The sequence below is a fragment of the Lissotriton helveticus genome, chromosome 12, assembly GCF_964261635.1.
Source record: "Lissotriton helveticus chromosome 12, aLisHel1.1, whole genome shotgun sequence".
Taxonomy (NCBI): Eukaryota; Metazoa; Chordata; class Amphibia; order Caudata; family Salamandridae; genus Lissotriton; species Lissotriton helveticus.
In genome coordinates, this window is record NC_136073.1 from 202,756,766 (window position 1) to 202,779,784 (window position 23,019).

Sequence of the window (23,019 nt, forward strand, 5' to 3'; positions counted from 1 at the left end):
GTTTTTAAAGACACATCAACATCTTGAATTTAGCCTTTGTAGTGGGGGTGCCGACATCAAATACAAACATAGTTTAGTTTCTCTGTAGAAACTGCATTAAACTTTGAGTTTTCTTTTCTAAACGTATCAGTACTAATATCTGTGTTTTGTTCATCTACACCTGAACATACCCAATTCCTCATTTTGCCAAGACTGCATTTCAAGACCAATAAAAGTTGAATGAATATCTTCACAAACTTTTTCAACCTCTGATACTGCACCATATAGAAGTGCTTTATCCATTTCTCTTAAACACAATGCAGGACGTTTGCAAAGTAAAGTCTTCTAACTAAATGTCGCATCTTTGAAAGATGAACAGCTAAATCGAAAATGATCAAAAGTACTTTGGCACACTTTCCTGGATAGACACACCAATGAGGCTCAGTACTAGGCATATGCTTCCTTTCTCCTTTGAAAATTTAGCAAAATTACTTCTATTAATAAACCCATTTTTTGGGTGTCTTTTTTCATAGACAACACTGTTTTATTCAGTGTTCTAATTCTGTTTAGTGTCAAATAAATAGTTTGCTCTTCAGAGCACACACTTTTTCAACCACACTCTCAACATATTGATTTTGCTTTAATGCTGCCCTTCTCTTCTTATACTGCTTCATCTTTTGTACCAAATTCTGTATTGCCCTACCTCTAAACTTTCTAATTTCTTGAAAGTGTTTCTGCCTCCTTGTCAATATAGGTGTTTTTCTATTTAAAAAATTACTTTTAATTTAACTTACTGCTTCTTCGTTCTGAGCCAATTGTAAACTTCGCTTTTTATTTATAACATTTTCCACATTTTTCTATTTCCCATATACTGTTTTAACAAACTCCTTAGTACTCTTAACAGAAACTCCTTTTTTTCCAATACTTTCACCATATCAAATTACTCTTACTTTCAAGCAGATCGGTCCGTTTCCTCTGTTTTCTTCTCCTTTCTGTCTTTTTTAGCATTATAAATCCTCCTTTTAAACACAAGTAGATATCTGAAAAGCAATACATACTATTAAATTACATAGTATAAGCAAGTGAGTAACTAGATAAGTGGTTATGTCAGTGCGCAAGACACTGTGTATGTGTCTCAATATGGGTGAATAAATGGTAATATAAGTAGCTGTAAGTGAGGGTGACTTGGTATGTGAGTGGTTGAGTACATATGTGAGTGACTGTATCAGAGTCTCTGTGCGTGTGCCACTGCATTTGTAAGTAGCTGTCACGGTGTGCGACTAGGTGTGTTAGTGACTTTATGGGTGTGTAATTGGGCATTTAATTGGCTCTATGAAATGCTACTGACTGTGTTAATGAGTGTGTGGGTGTACAACTGTTTTCCAATGTTGCTCTGTTACTAGCGGATATATAAGTGCTGTGCGGGTGTTTGAGTGGTTGTGTAAGTGCCTCTGTCGCTATCTGACAGGGTGTGTGAATGGCTGTATAGTTTTCTAAATGGGTATCTGGGTGGCTGTATGGGATGGTGACAGGGTGTATACCTTGGTGTATGGGTTTTGAAAAAAATCTGGACTTTTGTTGCAGTTACCCTACCCCACCCCACCCCACGTTTTGTCTCTTTTTTAGCCACTGATGCTGAGTTTTGACTCTGACCAGACTCAGTAACAGCACACCTTCCCTAAAATAGGGTGTTGTCTAATTGTGCTACAATTGGTAAAGGACATTTGCACCCCTGTAAATTTCTTAGTAAATGGTACTCCCGGTTCCTAAGGCAGGGGTACTAAAGAAGGTCCCTAAGGGCTGCAGATAGTTCATACCACCCTAAGGGACCCACATACAAATTCCACACAGACTGCCATTGCAAGATGCATGATATGATGCAAACCATGAGTGAAAACATAACATGGCACATTCCTGTGTGTCATGCCAAAGACATTGCATCTAATATATGTCACCTCTACAGCAGGCCTTTGAACCCCAAGGCAGGGGGCATTATATTTTATGTGAAGACATATCTCAATGAGCAGATATGCCCCTGTGATGTCTAGTTCAATTGCGAGATATTGCAAGTGAGCAGGGAAGCCATCTTAAGGTATGTACTGGGCACTGGTAAAAACGTGATCCCCAGTTGCAAAATGGCTTCATTGAAACATATGGTGTTTGGTATCAAACACCTCGTATTAGTAAACCCACACTGATTCCATTGATGGATTCAAGATCCAAGTCTCCAAGAAACCCATAGGCCCTCTGATGATTCGCCAATTGCCTGAAGAAACTCCCTTGGAGTAGAAGAGATACTCCCCTGCAGCTGCAGACACCAAAGACGCAAGGTGTGGTCCACTGAGTTGTCGCTCCTCGGCCAGTCAGATGCAGGAGCTACCCAGGAAGAAGAGCCCTGTGCTCCTGAAGGTCAGATCTGTCCAACCACAAAGTGAGAGAATACCAGAACCAACTGGAGATGCACAGGACCAATACCCGAGGTAATAGACCCCTTACAGTAGCCAAGGCTAGGTGTGCCGTGTCCAAACACTAATGTAGAGGAAGCGTGACTTGCACATCGAGGGACTTCAAGGACAGTGAGAGCCACATCAAGAGTGGCCCAGCTGTCCTGTTTGCCCCTCTTCTGCAAAACAAAGACTAAGCCATAAGTCTGTGACCACTGTCACCTGATGTCTCAAGGCACTTGTGCTCCCGCACTCCAGAGCTCAAATCTAAGGGAGGTGATTGTGCCAACAGGGTCCTCAGACCCACAAGAGCTAAGCCCATGCTTGTGTTTGCCCAGACTAGACTTCAAGTCTTAGCCTGCAGCCTCTCTATGCAGGCCCTCTCCAACAGCATGAGACTCAAGCCCCATTTCCAACATCAAAAGACACCACTGCAACCAAGCCCCACAGCCCGAGGAGAAGGGAACCAAGGGTGACCCTGTGTGCCTGAGGATCCCAAGGGTTGAGCCCCCTGTGGGTTCTCCAGGACTGGTCCCCGTGTCCCTACTTGCAGCCTCTTTTGTAAAAGGACAGTTCTCCATTAAAGTGAAAAGGACACCCACGCTGTGACACACCTCTGTACCTAGATCCTTAGAGAGGTTTCCGGCGCGACCTGTTGGTGTGCCCTTCGACTTTGTCCCATTTTCACTTTACGTTCTGATGAATAGTCCCATAAGTAGCTGCTAAGTGCCCAAATACAATACATGTTTTTCGACCATAGGATAACATTACTGATCCCGAAATTGCACTGTGTCCATTTTTGAAAACTGTAAAAATTAATAATTCGAAAAGTACCAATGATCTTGGTATCTACGTTTATATAAAGGTATGTGTTATTTTTATAAATTGGTGTCAGATTTCTTTATGGAGTGTGTGTCGCAATTACTGCTTTTGTGTGTGCAGTAAATGCTTAGCACTACCATCTGATATCCCTAACTTCTCGTCCACACTACCACAGAAGAGAGAATTTGGGGACTAATTTGTGCATCTGTAATTTATTTGGGGCTTGCCTGGACTCTTCACACAGTGTATAGCGGGCGTGGCGCGGGCGCGCCGAAGTCGCGCCCAAGCTAAGCCCATCTGCGCCCGTCCGCGCCTGGACCGGGCCTAGGGCCACCCCCCTCGGACCCACTCACTCCAACTCCAAAGCCAGTGTAAGCATCAAAAGTTACTCATCTGCACAGCTAAAAGCACTCAACACCGGTGCCAAGGAAGTGCATTGTTACCCTCTGTCGCTTGCTACTACACATTCACCGGGGTCAGCTCTATGTCCTACATGCTCCTTTGGCCTCCCTACTCCTTGCTCCTCTTCCATCTCAGCCCTTTCCACTATCGTGCGGCGCTCAGTAATGTGCGCTCCCTCCCCAGACACAATCTGGATATTCAGGAGCTCATCACCAACCAAGATCTAGATATACTGTTTATAACAGAGACCTGGGGCGATGCCTCCTCCGGCCCGGACTTCTGTTCTGCTACCCCAGAGGGCTACTGTGTCTCCAGACAGGATAGACCCACCGGGAAGGGTGGCGGGCTAGCTGTTATCCATAAAGCTCTTTACGCCTCAAAAAAATAACCACTCCATCTTCCATACTGCGAGGCTTTTACCTACTCCCTCTCACTCAACAACAATCAAGTCTTTAGAGGCACCCTTCTCTATCACCCCCCCCCCGGCTCCAGTAAACACTTTCTCTCAGCCTTCAACTTGCTCATTGAGCCTCTTGTGAAAACCTCGCATTACACCATGTTAGGAGACTTTAACTTCTATCTTGAATCCCCTAACGACATAGACACCATTAATATCATCACCGACCTGCAAGCGGTGTGACTCCATCAGATAGTGTCCTCCCTTACCCATAAAGCTGGCCACACTCTTGATGGACTGTTCACCAATGACCGCGACATCACCTTGCTAGCGGTCCTCCCCGTGAACTGGTCTGATCATGCAGTAGTGGTGTTTGCTATTAAGGCCCACAATCCTAATCCTCCACAGTTTAAGACCCATACTCCTAAAATCACCCGAGCATGGGACAACGCGGACATACCACTTCTCACCCAGACTCTTGCTAACTCCTTATATAAGGGCACCTCTAATCCAGCCATAGCATCAAACCTCTATTAGGACTGGATCCAGGATGCTTGTAATCTCGTAGTACCTACCAAAGCGACCTTTCCCAACCGCACTACGCCTTCCGCCCCTTGGATTACCAAGGATCTTAGACTCCACAGACAGAATTGCAGAAATCTGGAGAGACATTGGCGGAAGCATTATAACCCTCAGGAAAAACAAACCTATAAGGATGCATTGTCCATATATAAGCGCTCGATCACTTCTCAAAAAAGGATCTTTTACCTCGCTCAAATTGAGGCTGCCCAGAACTCTGCCAAGAAATTCTTCCAGGTAGTCAATACCCTGTCTACTCCAAAAATATGCGAAGTAACAGAAGTATCCCAAGATCTCTGTAACTCTCTTGCGGACTTTTTGGCAACCAAGGTCACGAAGATATACTCAGCCTTCACCACCTTTCCTCACCGCAACGCTGCTAGCCCTTGTCTCCCCCCTACGCCTTGCCCTCCCTTGTTCTCCAACTTTCACAATGTTTCTCCGGAACAAATTAGTAAACTAATCGTGTCCACCAGGTCAGGATTTCCCTTAGATCCCTGTCCACAGTCCATACTCAAACTGATGCCAGAAGTTATTACACCTCCGCTTATGGATATTTTTAACTCCACATTCCTCACTGGGTCCTACCCCCCCGTCTGGAAAAAAGCAGTAATAAAACCGCTTCTCAAAAAGCCTTCCCTTGATCCCACTGCGTTAGCTAACTATAGACCTATAGCGTGTCTTCCGTTCCCCGCCAAGATCTTAGAAAATCTCATGAATAAACAGCTATCAGAGTATATCCATCAAAACCATTTGTTAGATGACACCCAATTTGGTTTCAGGCAAGGCCACGGGACTGAAACGGCCTTGGTAAAAGCAACGGATGAAATCAGGGCAATTCTTGACCAAGGTGGATCGGCGGTGCTCATACTGCTAGATCTCTCCGCCGGATTCGACACGGTCGATCACTCCACCTTGATCGACTGTGTCTCGACCTTAGGTATCAACCATTTGGCAAAGGATCTCCTCGCGTCATTTCTTTTCAATCGCACTCAAACAGTAAAACTGGGCGCTCTCTATTCGCCCATCTTTACTCTCCCGTGCGGGGTGTCCATGGGATCCTCGCTAAGTCCAACGTTATTTAATATATACATATCGGACTTGGCGAGGGTAATTAAATCATACGGCCTGAGTTTAACCACCTATGCCGACGACACCCAGCTGGTGCTGGCTGTGCATAAAGATGGGGCAGCAGTTGCCTCCAGATTTCAGGAGGGCATGCTAGCTATAAGCACCTGGATGTCATCAAATCGCCTGAAATTAAATTCTCAGAAAACAGAGGTCATGACCTTAGGCACCTTATCCCCTGCTTGGTCTGCCACCTGGTGGCCCAACGAAATGCCCCCCCCACTCAACCGGTGGCCAAGGTCAGACACCTCGGAGTAATGTTCGATGATAAACTGCTATTTCATCATCATGTAAACAATGTGGTATCATCCTCCTTTTACACACTAAAAAAAATCAAGAAGATAATGACATTCCTGCCGGCTCCAACAGGAAAGACCCTCGTTACCACTTTAGTTTTCTCTAAGATGGATTATTGTAATGCCCTCCTTCTCAATGCTCAAGAGAAGGTCCTGAACAAGCTACAGTCCGTTCAGAACGCGGCAGCCAGGATCTTGCTCGGTATCCCCAAACACAACTCCATCACCACGGCCATACTGCATCTTCACTGGCTGCGTGTCAGAAACCGGATCAAATTTAAGACACTCTGTATTGCTTACAAAGCCATTCATAAATCAGGCCCTCAGTTCTTCATAGACGCTTTCTGTATTTACGCCCCTACCAGGTCCCTCCGCTCTTCTACTGCCTCCGCCTACCAGTCCCACGCACAAAAACTTCCTCTTGGGGGGACAGACGCTTCTTAGTAGCCACGGGCAGACTCTGGAACACCCTTCCCCTCTCCAACAAAATCAGCCCCACCCTCGCAATTTTTAGGAAACAACTGAAGACCCGGCATTTTAATCAATAAGCCCTCCCCAGCGCTTCCTCGTCTGGAACCACAGTCCTATGCGCCGAGACACCCTAGGGTAGTTGTGCGCAATACAAATCACCCAAACATAAACATAAATATACTTCTTTTTGGTCCACTATATAAAGAGCCAGCTTCCTACAAGTGTGTAGGTGCATGTGTAACTCACTGTCTCAGTGCTGGGCACTTGAATAGTTGTATTGTGTGACTGGGTGTGACAGTTCTTCTATAGGTGTGTGATTGACCATGGAAGTGAAACTACAGGTGAGTACATGGGTGTGTAAATGCTTTTATGGGGGTGCGACTAAGTGTATCAATTACAGTCTGGCTATTTATCCCTCTGTGGGTATGTGACTGGAAGTGAATGTAGCTGTCTGGGTGTGTTAGTGGCTGTACGGATGTCTAAATGGCTATATAGCTGGCTCTATAGATTGGTAACTGACTGTATTAATTGCTGCTTGGGGTGGAACAATTTGTGCAAGTGGCTTAGTTACTAATGGATGCATAAGTGATGTGTCAGTGTGTGAATGTATGTGTAAGTACCTTTGTCGCTGCCTGACAGGGTCAGTGAGTGACTCTGGTTTTCCAACTAGGTATGTGACTGGCTTTATAAATGGATGACTGGGTGTATATATAACTGGATGTTTGGGGTGTAAGTGTGTATAAATTACTGTCTGAACACTGGTACATGAATAATTACATCAGTGTGATAGTGGATGTGACAGTATGTGTATGGGTGTGTGATTGATTATGCAAATGGTTGTGTAGGTGAGTAAATGGGTGTGTGAATATTTTTATGGGTGAGTGACTGTGTGTAACAATCACTGTCTGCATACATGTGCCTGTTTGGGTGTGTCACTGGATGTATAAGTAGCTCTCTGGATGTCTGACAAGGTGCATTGTTAATATATAAGTGTTTTCACTGGTATATAACTTGCTCTATGGATTGGTAGCTGACTGTGTTAATGGGTGTTTGGGTGTGCAATTGTTTGTGCAAGTGGCTCACTTACTATAATACATGTTGTGTGGGTATGTCTGTGGATATAAAAGTGCCTCTCTCGCTCTCTGCCAGGGTGTGTGACTGACTCAGTGGTATTCTAAATTGGTATGTAACTAGCTCTATGGGTGGGTGACTGATTGTGTAACTGAGTGTATGGTTGTGTAAGTGCTTGTGTAACTCACTGTCTGACTACTGGGTACATGAATAGCGGTATCGATGTGTGACTGCTTGTGGCAGTGCCTGTATGGATGTGTGAATGACTATGTAAGTAGATGTATAGGTGAGTAAATGTGGGTTTGTTACTGAGTATAAATAACTGTGTGGCTTGTGGAAGTTGAACATTTTTATGTATATTTAGCTTCATAATAACATAAAAATGTGCTTTAACGTTAACATAGGAAATGCGTGTCCATTTAGTAGTTAGAGAAAATGCATTTTACACAGAAATGCTGTCTAATTTTTTCCTGCAGAAGGCTCCCATTTCTGTTGTTCTTTCACCACTAATAATTATTCTTATACTTTACTGTCACTTTATTAACAATAAATGGTTCTCTTTAAATGCTGACTGAACGTTATCATTGAACTGCAGAACTTAACACCTTCGTAAAATGTGTTTTTTGCTGCAAAATGTATTTCTTTCCATGTCGCACCATATGATTTCATTGCATTAATATAGTTTTCTCTGCCACATGCTTAAAATGGACAAATATATTACTGAATAAAATGCTAGTTATTAATGTTTCATTTCATAGAGTAGACCATTGTTACACGATGGGACACTGAACAGCTGACAGAGTACGCTTGCTGCAGTTTCTCATGAGACCTTCCTAGATGTATCTTTTGTAACATTTTGTAGCCTCTTTCAAAAAGTAACATGTCGACGTTGAAGTTTACCATGTAAATCGAGGAAGAAGATGACAGACCATCAGAAGTTCCTTTACCATTGGTCACAGATGACTCAACATTTTGAGCTTGCAACAGGTTTTGTGCTCCTCTATATAGTACGTGCTCCTAGCTAGAGAGCTAACACATTCTGTGCACTCTTCCCTGCCATGCCCCTTAGCACTTTACTGTTCTACTCTCCTATCTTTATGCTGATCACAGCCACCTCTGTGATTATTTGCTTCTACCCATTTTTACGGTTGTTACAGCTAATGTTAGGCAACTCTGCCTAGTTTCTAGAACTACTTGTTATGGGAAGTTTGATCTTTCATAGCTATTAACCTTCTGCTAAATTTACATGTTCTTTTCCAAAGGAACTCTTTATGGGTTCTTACTAGGGTGGGTTAGGTCCTTTAGATTAAGATAGGGCCACATTCTTTTATGGAACACACTGTTATTTTGTGCTGTCTCTAATAACTATGTTTTAAATATTTCTGTAAACAGATTTATCTGACTAATCTGAATAAAGAACACAAATGTGAACTAATCTCTTTAATGAGAAATAAAGCTTTTAAAACTTCTTAAAACTTCTCATCATTGAATGAACATTAAATGCTGTAAATTGATGATTATTTTGGCACTGTATTCAGGTTGTGCTCCATTCTAATACGGTGGCAAATATTCATCCACCTAGAGAAGAAATATGCATGGAAACTGGAGTTTAACTTAGGAAGTCTTAAAGTGGAGCTGGTTATAAATGTTTTATAAGATTTACGACTTGCAGTTCACATCAGTAGTTGGTATATAAATGCTTTTGTGTGAGTGTAGCATAGTGTGTACCTGCCTGCCTGTGTCAGTGGGTACAAATTACATCCTTTTAAATTACATATCATAAGAACAAATCAACATCTAATTTCAAATATATTAATTCATAGTGGCTTAATAAAATAACTATATTTTTAGTATAGCAATTTCTCATTTTTGTTTGCTATTCACTTGTTTTTTCCTTAATGTCCTCCTCTAGCCTCCATTATATGTTGCCTTTTACTGTTATGTCTAGAAGCTACACATTTTCTTTCAGATTGTATACACTCCTGCATGTTGTTTTACATATGCTTTTTTATAGTGCACCCTAATTCACATTGCCTATAAAATCTTATTGCTGTTCTTTAACTTTTCTGTTAATATTGCTTAATATCTCTTTTCAGTGTAAATCACAAGACAGAAATCTAGTAATGCTCTTCCACTCTCAGTATCAAAGTACCAATAATGGCTGCCCATTGCACAGTTCTTTCACTTATACTCCTATCCTTAGCAGATCCCAGACTTACTTTTATCTTTTAATTTTGTTATACCACTTCTAAATGGTCACTGGTGTTTAACCTTGTCCATGACTTTTTTAAAGAAGCCCAATGTGGTCGATTTTTTTAGGCAGATCAGCGAATTCGCCTCGGCGCTCAGCATGGCCCCCAGTCTAAATCCTAAGTGGAAACACCGACCCACACAGAAACCCTTACAAGCATTTGATAATATTATGTTAATCCTTTTCAGTTATATATTACTTTTGAAAAAGTAGTCAATTATTTAGTCAAACACAATGTTTGTACACCACTCCACTTTTGACTTTCCCAATATGGTCTCTTCTGATCTCTTTCCCCGACACTCTTTTAGCTCTGTTTCCACAGTAACCAAGTTTCCAACAGTCACTGGCTACAATAGGTCAAAAGTGCACAAGACTTTCTCTCTGCAGCATACTAGCTTCACTTTAACTGGATCAGGTGTGGTTGAATGTTTGCAATTCCAAGCATATCTCATACCACATACGTTTTTATTTTTCCAAGGCCAATCACAAAGGTAGTTACTTTTTTTTGTGAAAATCACTACCTAATTTACTTTCCCTGCACATCTCAAACATCTAATAAAATATGTTAATTATTGTTTTAGGTGCTGGCCTCCTTTTTAACTGCCTTTCATCTTCAAATCTTCCTCATTCTGTTTCAGCCTTTTCCTTTGTGCTGCTCCTGCTTGTCTCCAAAATGGTCAGATTCTGGGTTTTGGGCCATAGTTTTATGTTTTGGGACAGAGAGCATTTAGAAAGAGTTGCATTGATAGGATCCTTGGTTTAACTAATGTAGACATGACTTTTGAAGTAAATTCCTGGCCCAGGAGCATGCTTGGTTCTTTCTGTATACCTGGGATGTAAAGTACCAGCACAAGCACACGCTTGATTCTTACATTACATCTGAGAAGAAAAGTCTGGCTCAGGCAAGCAGTGGATTGTTACTTTACACCTGAGAATAAGGTATTGGCTTGGGCACACAATGAGTATATTTGAATGGGGAAAGGTCCTCTTCCCCAGGCCAAATTCAGCCCTAGGGACCACATCCCCTGGGGCAAAGCCATTATTCAATGGGGGAGCGGCTTTGTCAAATATTCATAATACAATATTATCTATACTACTATTATAAAGAGAGAACACAAACCTTTGAGCCAGGTAAACTCGGGAACCACAGCGCCAATCCACACACCCTTCTACATTGTAGAAATTGTCAGGGTGTGCAGATGGACATAGGCTATAAAAAATAAAAAATAAACGTACATTTAAAAATATAACTTTTAAAAAAAAGTACTGCCCTGAAAGTCGCACCGGCCGCGATGCTGCGCTGGCCGCGACGTAGCGCTGGCCGCGACGTGCGTGATGACGAGGAGGAGCGGTGGACATGGAGCGGCGGTGAAGTGAGGAGCGCGGGGAGAAGCGGTGGCTCAGGTGCGTCATGACGAAGAGGAGCAGCGGACATGGGGCGGCGGTGAAGTGAGGAGCGCGGGAAGGAGCGGCGACTCAGGTAAGGTAAAGGCACATTGGAGTTGGGGCGGGAGGGGGTCGGACGGGAGCGGGTGTGCACAGAGGGACGGGCGGGAGGAGTCGGGGCGGGAAGGAGTCGGGTCGGGAGGGGGTCGGGGCGGGAGCGGGTGTGCACAGAGGGACAGGCGGGAGCCCTTAGTGCACGCAAGCATCAAATGCTGCCCCCAGCCCCTTTCTGCCCCAGGCAACGCTGGGGCGGGCTGCTAGTATAATATATATTATATCCAGCGTACTACACAATTGAAGTATCTTGGTCTGCCAATTTTGCTGATCCAAAGTCTTTATTAACAAAACATCTAGGATTCAGTAACACACAAGTTGATATTCAGAGATGAAACAGCCAACACGTTTCGTCATTCGACGACTTTCTCAAGACTTGATGATCACAATAAAAACACACAAAACAGTTCCAGCAATGTCTGGTATAGAAATTTGAGAGGCCCTCAGAGCCCCCAGGATGAATTGAGAACTATTCCATAAACTGACAAGTCAAAAAAACAAGCAATGTGGTCCATACATGCTTGTGGTAAAGCACGTTAAGCACACCGAAAAGTAAGTAGAAACCACCCCAGAATTTGGAGAGCAAGCTAACCGGATATCTGACTGTTATCGCTATTGGGATTATTGCAACATGCACCTATCATGGCCTTCTGCAAAGCAGCCTGCTCTCAGACTTTTGGGGCAGTTTCTACTTACTTTTAAGTGTACTTGACGTTCTTTATCACAAACACATCATTTTTGTTACTAATTGGATGGCCACTGAAATGGTGCACATGATTAAACTTGTTATGACACAGTTTTCTCTACTTATGTGAAAATATCTTTGTTGTACAGTATCAGACACTAATAATTTGATGTGGCGATTCACTATATGTATGTATGTTTTGGGGCATCTCATGGAATGTCAATGTAATGCCAATGTAATGTCAATGTCTGTCTGGTACAATGATTTTGAGGCTTGCATATGTTGAGGTTTGCATATATTGTATGTGTTTTATAGCCCTGACTATGTCCCGTTGGGATAAAACGTGTTGGATATTACAAATTAGAACATTGGAATGTTGGAAGCTTCATTGAAAACAATGAAGTAGCACAGGGCTTATAATGGCTGGTATAAGCCCGGAGCTCCGAAATTCCAATGCTCCTTTGTTCACAGCTCTGGCTGTGAACCAAGGCTTCAGGGAGCCTGAGGGAATTTCAATCCCCTCGGGCTCCCTAAAGCCTTTGTTTAATTTGTTAGAGCATTCTGCCCTCTAGTGGCAGAATGTTCTAATAGCCTTATAGCCCTTCATAGCTGGACTATACCCGCTATTAAAGGCCTTGTTAAAGTCCCTCGCTTTCAGCTCGGGCCTTTAACGGTGCAGCGGGCCTTTAATAGCCGGTATATAAAACATGATAATATCATGAATAAAGAAATCACATTTTAAAGACTCAATCTTCATTGAGTCAGTGCATCATATTTTCAGGTGTTGTTTATTTTCATACCTTGAATCAATATGCATATTATTAGAAAAGATGACAATGGTTGGTGCTGCATCATGCTTTTATTATATTAATGAGGTATTTCTGGTGTGGAAGATTAAGATGATTAGCCTTCCAGATTCAAGCACCACTGTATTCGTAGCTCAACTATAACCTATATATATATATATTGACTCTTGACATAGAGTCATTATACACCAGCATACAACATGAGTGTGGTTTGCAAGGCGTTGAACATTTTTTGAACTCTCGACCAGCAGAATATGTGTTGCATGATAAGATGTTGATATCTTTGATTACTTGGTGCCTCAATAGCAATTATTTCTCCTTTGGCAAGGATCTGTTCAGACAAAAACGGGGTGTGGCCATGGGGGCCTGCTTTTCCTCGAGCTACGCGTGCTTGCACGTAGGGTTCTGGGAGAGGCAGGTCCTCATGGGGCAACACAAGGAAATATTTGAACAAAAGGTTAATCTATGGCTTCGGTTTATAGATGATGTCTTCATAGTCTGGAAGGGGGACCAGCAGAGTGCCAATGAATTCATAGACAAACTTAACACTAATGACTTCAATTTGCACTTCACGTCACACTGCAGCTCTAGCACAATTGAATTTTTAGATGTGCGGGTACAGGTTGTTGACAACAAATGAACCACGACTGCCTATAGGAAACCTACGGCAGGAAATGCAACGCTTCATGCCTCAAGCACACACCCGAAACATCTAATTGCAAGTATCCCTTATGGGGAGATCTTGCGATTGAAGCGCGTATGCAGCACCCCTGAAGAATTTGAAAAATGTAAAAAGGAAAGCTTAGAAAGAATGAAAAGAAGGGGCTATACAGAAGACATCTCAACCAAAGCCACACATAAAGCCAGTGAAAAGCCCAGATCTGAACTATTGTCAAAGACTAACAATGTAGAAAATGAGATCACTGTGGATAATGAGGCACTGAGATTAATAACAACATTCAGCAGACAGGAGCGCAAAATAAGAACCATCTTAAATGCGAATTGGCCAATTGTGCTAACAGATAGCATTTTAAAAGAGAGTTTACCTGACAAGCCCAGTGTAACCTTTAGGAAATGCAAAAACATGGCCGCTTATTTATCTAAAACCCCAGTAACAGGGGCTCCTGTTACCAAAACTTGGCTACCTGCCAAACATGGGTTATTTAAGTGCGCTACCTGCCGGGCGTGCAATTTTGGGATAAACACCACCAAATACAGCACACCCTTTAAAGAACATGAAATATATATCAAGGGAAATTACAACTGCCGCACAGAATTTGCGGTATATGTCCTCATGTGCACCTGTGGGCTTAGGTACGTGGGAAGTACTAAGCACCCGGTGCATGTGAGGATTTTACAACACATCAGAGCCATAATCAACTGCAACCCTGCCTATCCGGTGGCGCGACGTTTTAAAGCAAAGCACGATAAAGACATCAATTGTCTTTCGTACTATGTCATTGATATGGTACCGGTGCCCAAAAGAGGCGGGGATAGAGAGAAACTATTGAGGCAATTGAAGACAAAATATATTTTAAACTTGAATAGTAAGTCTCCGAATGGCTTAAATAACACGGAAGAATTGCACACATTCCTTTAGAAATCTCCTCATAGCCTGAGAATCAGTATAGGACAAAGCGCAGTAAAGCGTCTTAAATCTATAGTGTTTGAAATTAAAGGAAAAACATAAAAAAAGAAGAAACAAAATCATTATAGTTAGATAACAATAGACACTATGATAATAAGGAGCAGTTAAAAATAAGTGGATTAATCCCTTAGAATAAAATGCAAACACAACGTTTTATTGTAAATAGTTTTTTATCATCACTTATTTATTATTAAATCTTTTTCACTTTTTGCACTGAGCACTTTGGGCAATGATAAAATAGAATATTCTATTGAGAAAGGTGGTGTGACATCCGGGACCGGATGTCAACTATACTCATGTAGAAACTTATGATATGCACTTTATAAAGGTGAATCTGTGAATAGTACGTAGACACTGGTAGAACCCAACGAGCGGCTAAGTTTTGCGACATTTGCACACAAATAACTGCATTGAGGCAGAAGAAATTAATTTTACACCAAACCTTGCGTACATTTACACATGTCTATTATAACATTTAAGTTGACATTGTTGAGATTATCAACCCCGTATTTTACAATGACTATGAGATGGTATGTTTTAAGACAGATTCTCTTAATTGTAAATAGTGTAAATAGTATGATGAGTATTTATTATTGTATTTATTCTATATTTATTGCAATATGGTGCACAAAAGTTTATACGTACTTATGCTGCCGTCAATACAATGCAATATAAAATATGATTGATAAAAATGAATGCAAAATTTAAACCAGCTAATTCACCTTTTAAAGCATCTAAACATTGCCATTCTACACTTCAGTATATCTTCACTGTCTATTGTCACGTGGTGGTTAATGAATGAGATATATATATATATATATATATATATATATATATATATATATATATATATACATATATATATATATATATTGCGCTCGTCACAATTCTGAGATCCCAAGAAAGAGATGACAGCACTCGGGGGGTACCTTAGATCACACAGTAGTTTATTTAACTACAAGCTCGCCACAGACGCGTTTCAGCACTTGGCCTTCGTCAGTGTGTGTGTTTACACACGTATAACCGGTACATTTAATACTAATGACACAGTACAAAGGTTACACCTCTCAATCGACATCGACAGAGGACTACAGCTCTCCCAACAAGCGCCATCTTGTAATAGTAAAATATACACACATTATTGAAATACTCATAGTAAGTATTCTCAACGTACTCATACCTATGGATAGGTGAATATGCACGGATGGGAGGTATCTTATACATTTCAAGTGGCTTGTTGTACACTATTTGATATAGCCGTGGATCGGCAATGGTCCTCTAAAGCAAAGAGAGGTGACTCTATATACAACCTATTGTACAGAATTATATACACTAAGAAATTAAGCGTGAACATATCATACATGGTGCAAAGAGTGTGAGGTACCAAAGAAAACGTGAAGATATGCCAGTGATGAGTTATGGTTTAGTTAATGTTAATTTGACATATAACATAGGAATCAAAGAGCCCTTTGAACCTATTAAGGTACCACTTGTTTCGAACAATGTAAGTGTATAAAACAGAACTGATTCTCTGCATTAGTTGAATATATGTGTGTCATGGAGAGGCAGTTTCTCGATTCATCTTAATTAACCTCCCCTGTGACTGTACAGAGACATATAATATATATACACACACAATGATATATACAGTGATATATACAGTGATCCACAAAACTTCAGCGAGAACAGAATACATTTAGATATAGGGACAGCATTGTTGCTATTTGCCCAAATGAAAGACCATTTCTTCCCCACTATTCATCCCTTTTGGCCACTTAGTGGAAAGATCTATGATGTAGCGCGACTCAAGCCTGCGTAGACGTCGCAGGCGATCACCCCCTCTAGCGTTATTTTTAATGGTATCAAGGCCAAAGTATTGGAGCTGGTTGCGGTCTCTGTTGTGTTTTTCGGCGAAATGCCGGGCGACCGGGTATGCTTGGTCGGCCTTATCAATAGCTCTTAGATGTTCTAAAATCCGCAGCTTTAGCATATTGATAGTGCTCCCTATGTAGCGGAGACCACAGGGGCAAACCAAACAGTAGACTGCTAGGGGAGTGCTGCAAGTGATGAACTGTTTTATATACAGTTTCTTGCCCGTGTCTTGATTTACCACTGAGAGAACTCTTTTGCTCCCAGCACACGCTTTACATTTTCCACAAGGGAAAAAACCACTCATAGATTTTAAGGTGTTACTTTTGGGAAGTGGTTTCTCTAAATGGCTGGTCACCAGATAGTCTCTTAAAGATCTGGTTTTATTAAAAGTTATCAGTGGGTGAGTAGGTAGGTCGTCTTTGATAGTGCTATCAGTTTTGAGAATATGCCAGTTTTTACGCAGCATTGATCTGAGATCATTAGCTCCAGCCGAAAAAGGGGTTATAAGCCTGAACTTTCCTTTGCCATCATCAGCTTTCTCAGTGGCAGGTTTAGTAGTGATTAGGGAGTCTCTAGGAATAGCCCTTACTTTCCTGAAGGTGTTTTTCAGAAGAGACTCTCCATACCCCCTGGCCTTAAATCTCTTCACACACTCATTGGCTGCCTCATCAAAGTCTTCCAATCTTGAACAATTCCTACGGAGCCGGAGTAGCTCTCCGTACGGAATGCTCTTGATTAGTTGAGGAGGGTGGCTACTGCTAGCAAAAAGAGTGGAATTGCCAGCGGTTGTTTTTCTGTGCAGAGCTGTGTGGATCTGCTGGTCTTGTGAAAACACTTTCAGATCTAGGTATTCAGCTGATGCCGGACTTACCGTACCTGAAAAGTGTAAATTATAGGCATTCTCATTCAATTTGTTGATAAAGGCTTGTGCTGTTACTAATGAGCCCCGCCAAACAATAAACAGGTCGTCAATGTACCTGAACCAGCCCTCCGTCTTTCCTTCCACTCCATCCACCAAACAGCTCCTGGGCACCTGCTCCTCCCACCAGCCGACGAAAAGGTTCGCGTAGCTGGGAGCGAAGCAGGTACCCATCGCTGTCCCAGACACCTGTCTAAACAATTGATCCTCAAATAGAAATATAATATTGTTCAAACAGAATTCGATGAACTCAAGAATCATGATGTTGTGGGTAGTGAACCTCAATTGTCTTAAGTTCAGAAAGTGCTGGATAGCCTCAAGGCCATGTTGATGGTCAATGACAGTGTATAAGCTTGTGATGTCAAGTACAATCAATCGTTGTCCCAGTTCACATTCCTTATTTGGTTCAGAAAATCCTTGGTGTCCCGTACATATGAAGGCAGTCTTAATACCAAGGGAAATAGGAACTTATCTATGAACCGGGACATATTTTCGGTGAGACTGCCAATCGATGAGACGATCGGACGGCCCGGAGGAAGTAGACTGTCCTTATGTAGCTTTGGCAGATGGTAGAAGGTTAGTGTGAGGGGTTGGGTTGTCCGGAGGAAGAGAAATTCATCCTTACTCAGCATGTTGCAATTATGCCATTTCCCTATCAGTTTATCATAGCTCCGGATACTTTCCAAGTATACATCGTTGGTACATTTGACATAGAACTTGGTATCAGAAAGTTGGCGTAGTGCTTCAAATCTATAGTATTCTCTGGTGAGAAGTACAACATTGCCCCCTTTATCCGAAGGTTTAATGATGATTTTTTCATCCTTCATGAGGTCTTGTAGGGCCATTTTTTGTTGCTCTGTAATGTTGTACTTTATAGGATGGTTTACTTTTCTGTACTGCATGAGTTCTTGTGTCATGGCTTCTGAGAAGGCGTCGATCGCATCCCAGGGCATCTGTGGAATAAATGTTGATGGGGGTTTGTATCCACTCTCTTCGCGATCTTGTTCGATACCCAAAGCGAGAGCTCTTTGTCCTCTATTCAGGGATCCAGATGGATCCTGTGTATGGTCATCTTTACGCAGCTCCTCAAGGGTTTCAAGAGCTTCAATTTCTCTTCCCACAAGGACATCCATTGCTGTTGCTCTAATTCCCGTCCCTCCCTTTTCTTTTAAGTGGGGCCGTAGTTTGAAGTATTTGTGCAACTTCAGCTTGCGTGTGAATCTGAAGAGGTCTATTCTCGTTTGGGTATACTCGAGTGGAGTGCTGGGGCAGAAGGTCAGTCCGAGGCTAAGTAGATTAATTTCAGTATCAGTTAAAGTTCTTTCAGTCAGATTGACCACCGTTAGATTTTGACTGGTGGTTTCTGCTGTCTGAATCACTTCTTGTTGCCTCGTGTCCGGTTGCCCCAGTTGTTGGGCTTGACTCTGCCTCTCCCCTTGCCTCCGTCGTTTGCCGCCGCCTCCTCTCCTTGGTGAAAAGGGGTCTTTTCACCAAGGAATTAAGCACCCAAATGAAAGTTGTGCACTTACGTGGCTCAATCCTATTAAAATAAACACACACGAAGTGAGCACTGCAACAATCAGTTGAGTAGATAAGTGGCTCAACCCAATAAAATTAAACCTACAACATTGTTCATAAATAAGAAGTAATGATACATTAAAATAACATAGACATCATAAATACTGTGAATTATGTTAATAACAATAGAATTTGCAAATTGGTAAATATGAATAGAAAACATATTACATAGCTTTTCTTTTAAAATAACAAATTAAAATAACAAAAGTAGTCACCGTAGTCATAATGGTTCCAGCAGAATGCTTAAAAATGTTGACTCGAAACAGTACTTGAGAAAATAAAGCATGCATTGTGAAAAAGTCTCGCAAGAAGAGAATGCCCGAACTCAAATGAAGTGGAAAAGGCAGTATTAAATTTAATTATAGTTCCCTTGTCAATGCTGCCTCCGATGACGATACCAATAAAGTTTGTTGCTGCTTCGCGATTTCCAATCCTTTATGAAGAACATTGTTATTGCGTTGTTGTGGTAACTTCAAAATCCCTAAATGGCCGCCAGCGTCGTAGCGTAGTGACGTAGTGACGTCCAGCGTCCTTCTGTAAAATCTCTGTGACATCAAAATTAGATCGTCGTCTCTCATGAAGAACTCCAGAAGCAGCCACTCTTTCCAGAATGCGATTCCCAGAACCTCACGAGAATGCAGCGCGTGAGGTGAGCGTTTTCTTTCACGAGCATGAGATTATTTTTAAAAAATGCTCCAAACTGTTCAAAAATCACAAAATCTTCCACGCAGCACTTAAAAATTCACAGTTTTAAATCCAGTGTTTGGAATCCACATTTTAATCTCCTCAAGGTAATGTCACCAATTTTTCTTGTTTTTCCTTTACTTTTAAAAACTGCCACATGAGTAAGATATTGAAAATATGCCGAAAATCATCACCAGGGATTGACACATTTCCAAAATAAAACTGCACATCTTTTGCCGATGTGCTCTATTCATTAATGGCAGCCTTTTTCTCGTAGGACCCAAAAATAAAAATGTATTTCTTTTCAAACTTGACACACATCAAAGTGGGCTAATGTATATCACACTGCACAAGCTTGTATGCAGGTCTCTTTAATCCAATAGTGCCAAGACTCCTCAAAGACAAATAGTTTGTATTAGTGACAGGGCTTTTTTAAAATCAAAATGAGGCAAGTAAAACTCTCACTATAACACATAGATCTTTCAATTCATGTAGTAAGAACTCAAACACCCTGGGATGGCAGGCTGTCCAGATGACTGGGGACACTGGTGGGGCTAATTAGGGCGTTTCTGTAAATTTACCTTTTCTTTTCCGGCTTAAGTAGTTCCTTTAGTTGCAGTAGTTATCCATTAAATCCGTTTTCTTTCCATGCATAAGTTCAGTTCCGTCCCTCGTCGCCATTTTGTAATAAATAATGTTCTTAATTCCAGTAAGTATAATTAGGTATGATTTATTGTTGATTAATCCAAGTTATATGATCAATAGATATAATGATAAAAGTCCCACCAGGAGCAGTTCTTCTCTTGCTCAGCCTGTCTGCCATCAACTGTCTCTACCTAGAGCAGTCAGGTACTTAACATTCTAATATGACATCAATCATTCTATTACATGCAGTGGCTAAGCAATGGGGAAATCTAAGTAAGGGAAATGTAAAGTATGAGCAAGATGTAACACTGGTGGAGTACAGAATTGGTGTAGATTTATGTGTTTTTTTAACAAAATGGTCTGATGAATGTATTTAATCATCATACTAATGGTTGTTATTCACCAGGTTAACAAACCCAATGTGCTTAAAGATATTCATGAAGAAACTTCCCTCTCTTCATGTTTGATCTCCATTCTGTGGCTATTAAAGAGTGGGTTCTCCTACTGAACCGTTGTTGTTTTTTTCAAGACACACTGTCTGCCATGTCCCTTCTGATACCCCTATTCTCTTTACTTCATTATTTTTTCTTAACACTTTTATCCTTTTCGATTTTACTTCTGCTTTTTACAGACCCCCTAGTACTTCCCAATTTGCTCCCTTTTTACTCACTCTTTACTCTCCTTTCTGCTTAACTCCCTCTTTTTAGCAAACCCCTTACTCCCACTTACTCCCTTTTCCAACCCTTACTCACCTCCCTGCCTTACTCCCATTTTACTCACTTTTATTTTTTACAAACCCATTGTTTCTACTCCTGCTTTATTTCCATTTTTCTAACCCTTTATTCGCCTTCCTGCTTTACTACCATATTTACAAAACCTTTACTCCTGTTATATTCTTTTTCAAAACCTTCCTTTCTAGTCCCAGTTTACTCCTTTTTTTCAACCCTCGTACACCCTATTGCAATTTACTTCCTTTTTAAAAAATAGATTTCTTATTAGCTCTACTGTATGACTTCCTTTTTTCAAACCCCCACACTCTCTCCCCTTTACCACACTCTCTTTTTAGGTCTCGCTGGCGTTGCAGCGCGAAGCGCTGCCGCCAACGAGACTTATAGCCGCCTTCCTCCCTGCCAAGGGAGTCAGAGCTGTGAGCGAGCCGATACAGACCTGGGCACGAGCCGTCCCAGGTCTGTGAACGTGCTTCACAGTGAACAGCTTGTGCTGTTAATTAGGTCTCGCTAGAGACAGTGGACGCGCACCTACAGGCACACACAGGCACACACAGGCACCCTCTCTCCCCCCCAACACTCACACACCCGCCACCACACACACTCACCAACCCCCCAAACTCACCGGGCTCTTCGGGTCAGTCTCGGCAGCAGGCACACTCTTCGTGGGCGATCCTCAGCCTCCGTACACGCTCACGGCGACTGCATCTCGTGCTGCGTCACCGCACTGTTTCGCGCCCGGCTATCCTCAGCTTGTTAAGACAGTAGTTGTGCTCTCTCGGATGTTCTCCTGCGCGCTCCTTGCTCTCAGCGTGGCCCGAGTACCCTCCTTCCTCCATGGGATGCTCGCGCGGCGGAGCTGGGCAGGGCTGTGCATAACCCCTCCCAGCGGCTTGGATGTCACTGTCCCTCCCCCGGAACAGCAGCCTTCTTCTTCCTCCGACTGCCAGCGGTCCGTGGGTGGAAGGGTTGGTAAGAGCAGCAGCATGGAGAAGGGAAAGAGCACCGGGGATGCTGCGCTGGACCAGGCCGCCCAGGACTGGCTGAAATGGGACAAGGTAAGACCCTGCTGCGGAGAGGAGCCTGGGGTGGTGAACGTGGCTGTCTCCGTCTCCTCCTCCCGAGGAGGTGCCAGACCCATGCTCGGGAGGCATCACCCGTTGCTCTGGCAGTGACCCGTTCCCGTGTCTCCTGCCCGAGCGTGCCTTCCCTACCTCCTGCGACCTGTCCGGGTCCCATGGCCAGCTTGGCACCGGAGCCGGCGTGCAGGTGGTGCACGCAGCGGCGTGGAGCTGCAGGGCGGCCGGCAGAGCTGTGCACGGAGCAGCTGCTGCTGTCACCGGCTGCTGACGTTCAAAGGCGAGGAGTGTGGGGTGTTTACCCCCATGCTGGTAGTAGCAGAGTATCTCACATTGACCCGAGCTCCGGGGTCATGGGCTGAATGCAATGTAAGACCGAGAAAGCAGTTTACTGCTGTAATGCCCCAGTGAAGGACTGGGACTAAAGGAAGTGCAATAAGTGGTCTCTTCTAGGCTTGTATAGTGACTGACGCCTTTACAAATGATGCTTGTGGTGGTTCGACAGGGGCACGGACAAAACTGTCGAGGCAACGCACACCGGGCGATTATGGAACACGGCTTTAAGTGGGCCAGGTCCCTCCTGGTCTCAGACCTGGCAGTAATGAGGAACTCGCACTGAAACGGTGACCTGTGGGGCCCTAATATCATCGTCTGTAACTTTACTGTTAAAACTCTAATTTCTTAATAATGAATATAAAAAAGGTTAAGGTAATTCAGATCACCGATGTAGTTCCTGTTTATATTTCACATATTTTACGTAATTTTGAATTTGCTAAAAAGTGTTAGCTGTTTCCCAGATGTTTTTTTTTCAGTGTAGCACATTACTCTTGTATAGTGCAAGCTTTGTATTGAGTCGCCTCTAGATGCCTATAATGGGCCACGATTGAAAGGTTTGGAGTTCTGGCGGAAGACACTGTCAGTGGGTCAAAAAGGTGTTCAAAATACAAGGACATCCACTCCTTGGCCTTTTTGCAGAGCGCAGAGAGCAGTGGTCACACATTTCAGTTGCAATTGTGACTTTGTGAAAATGTGTCT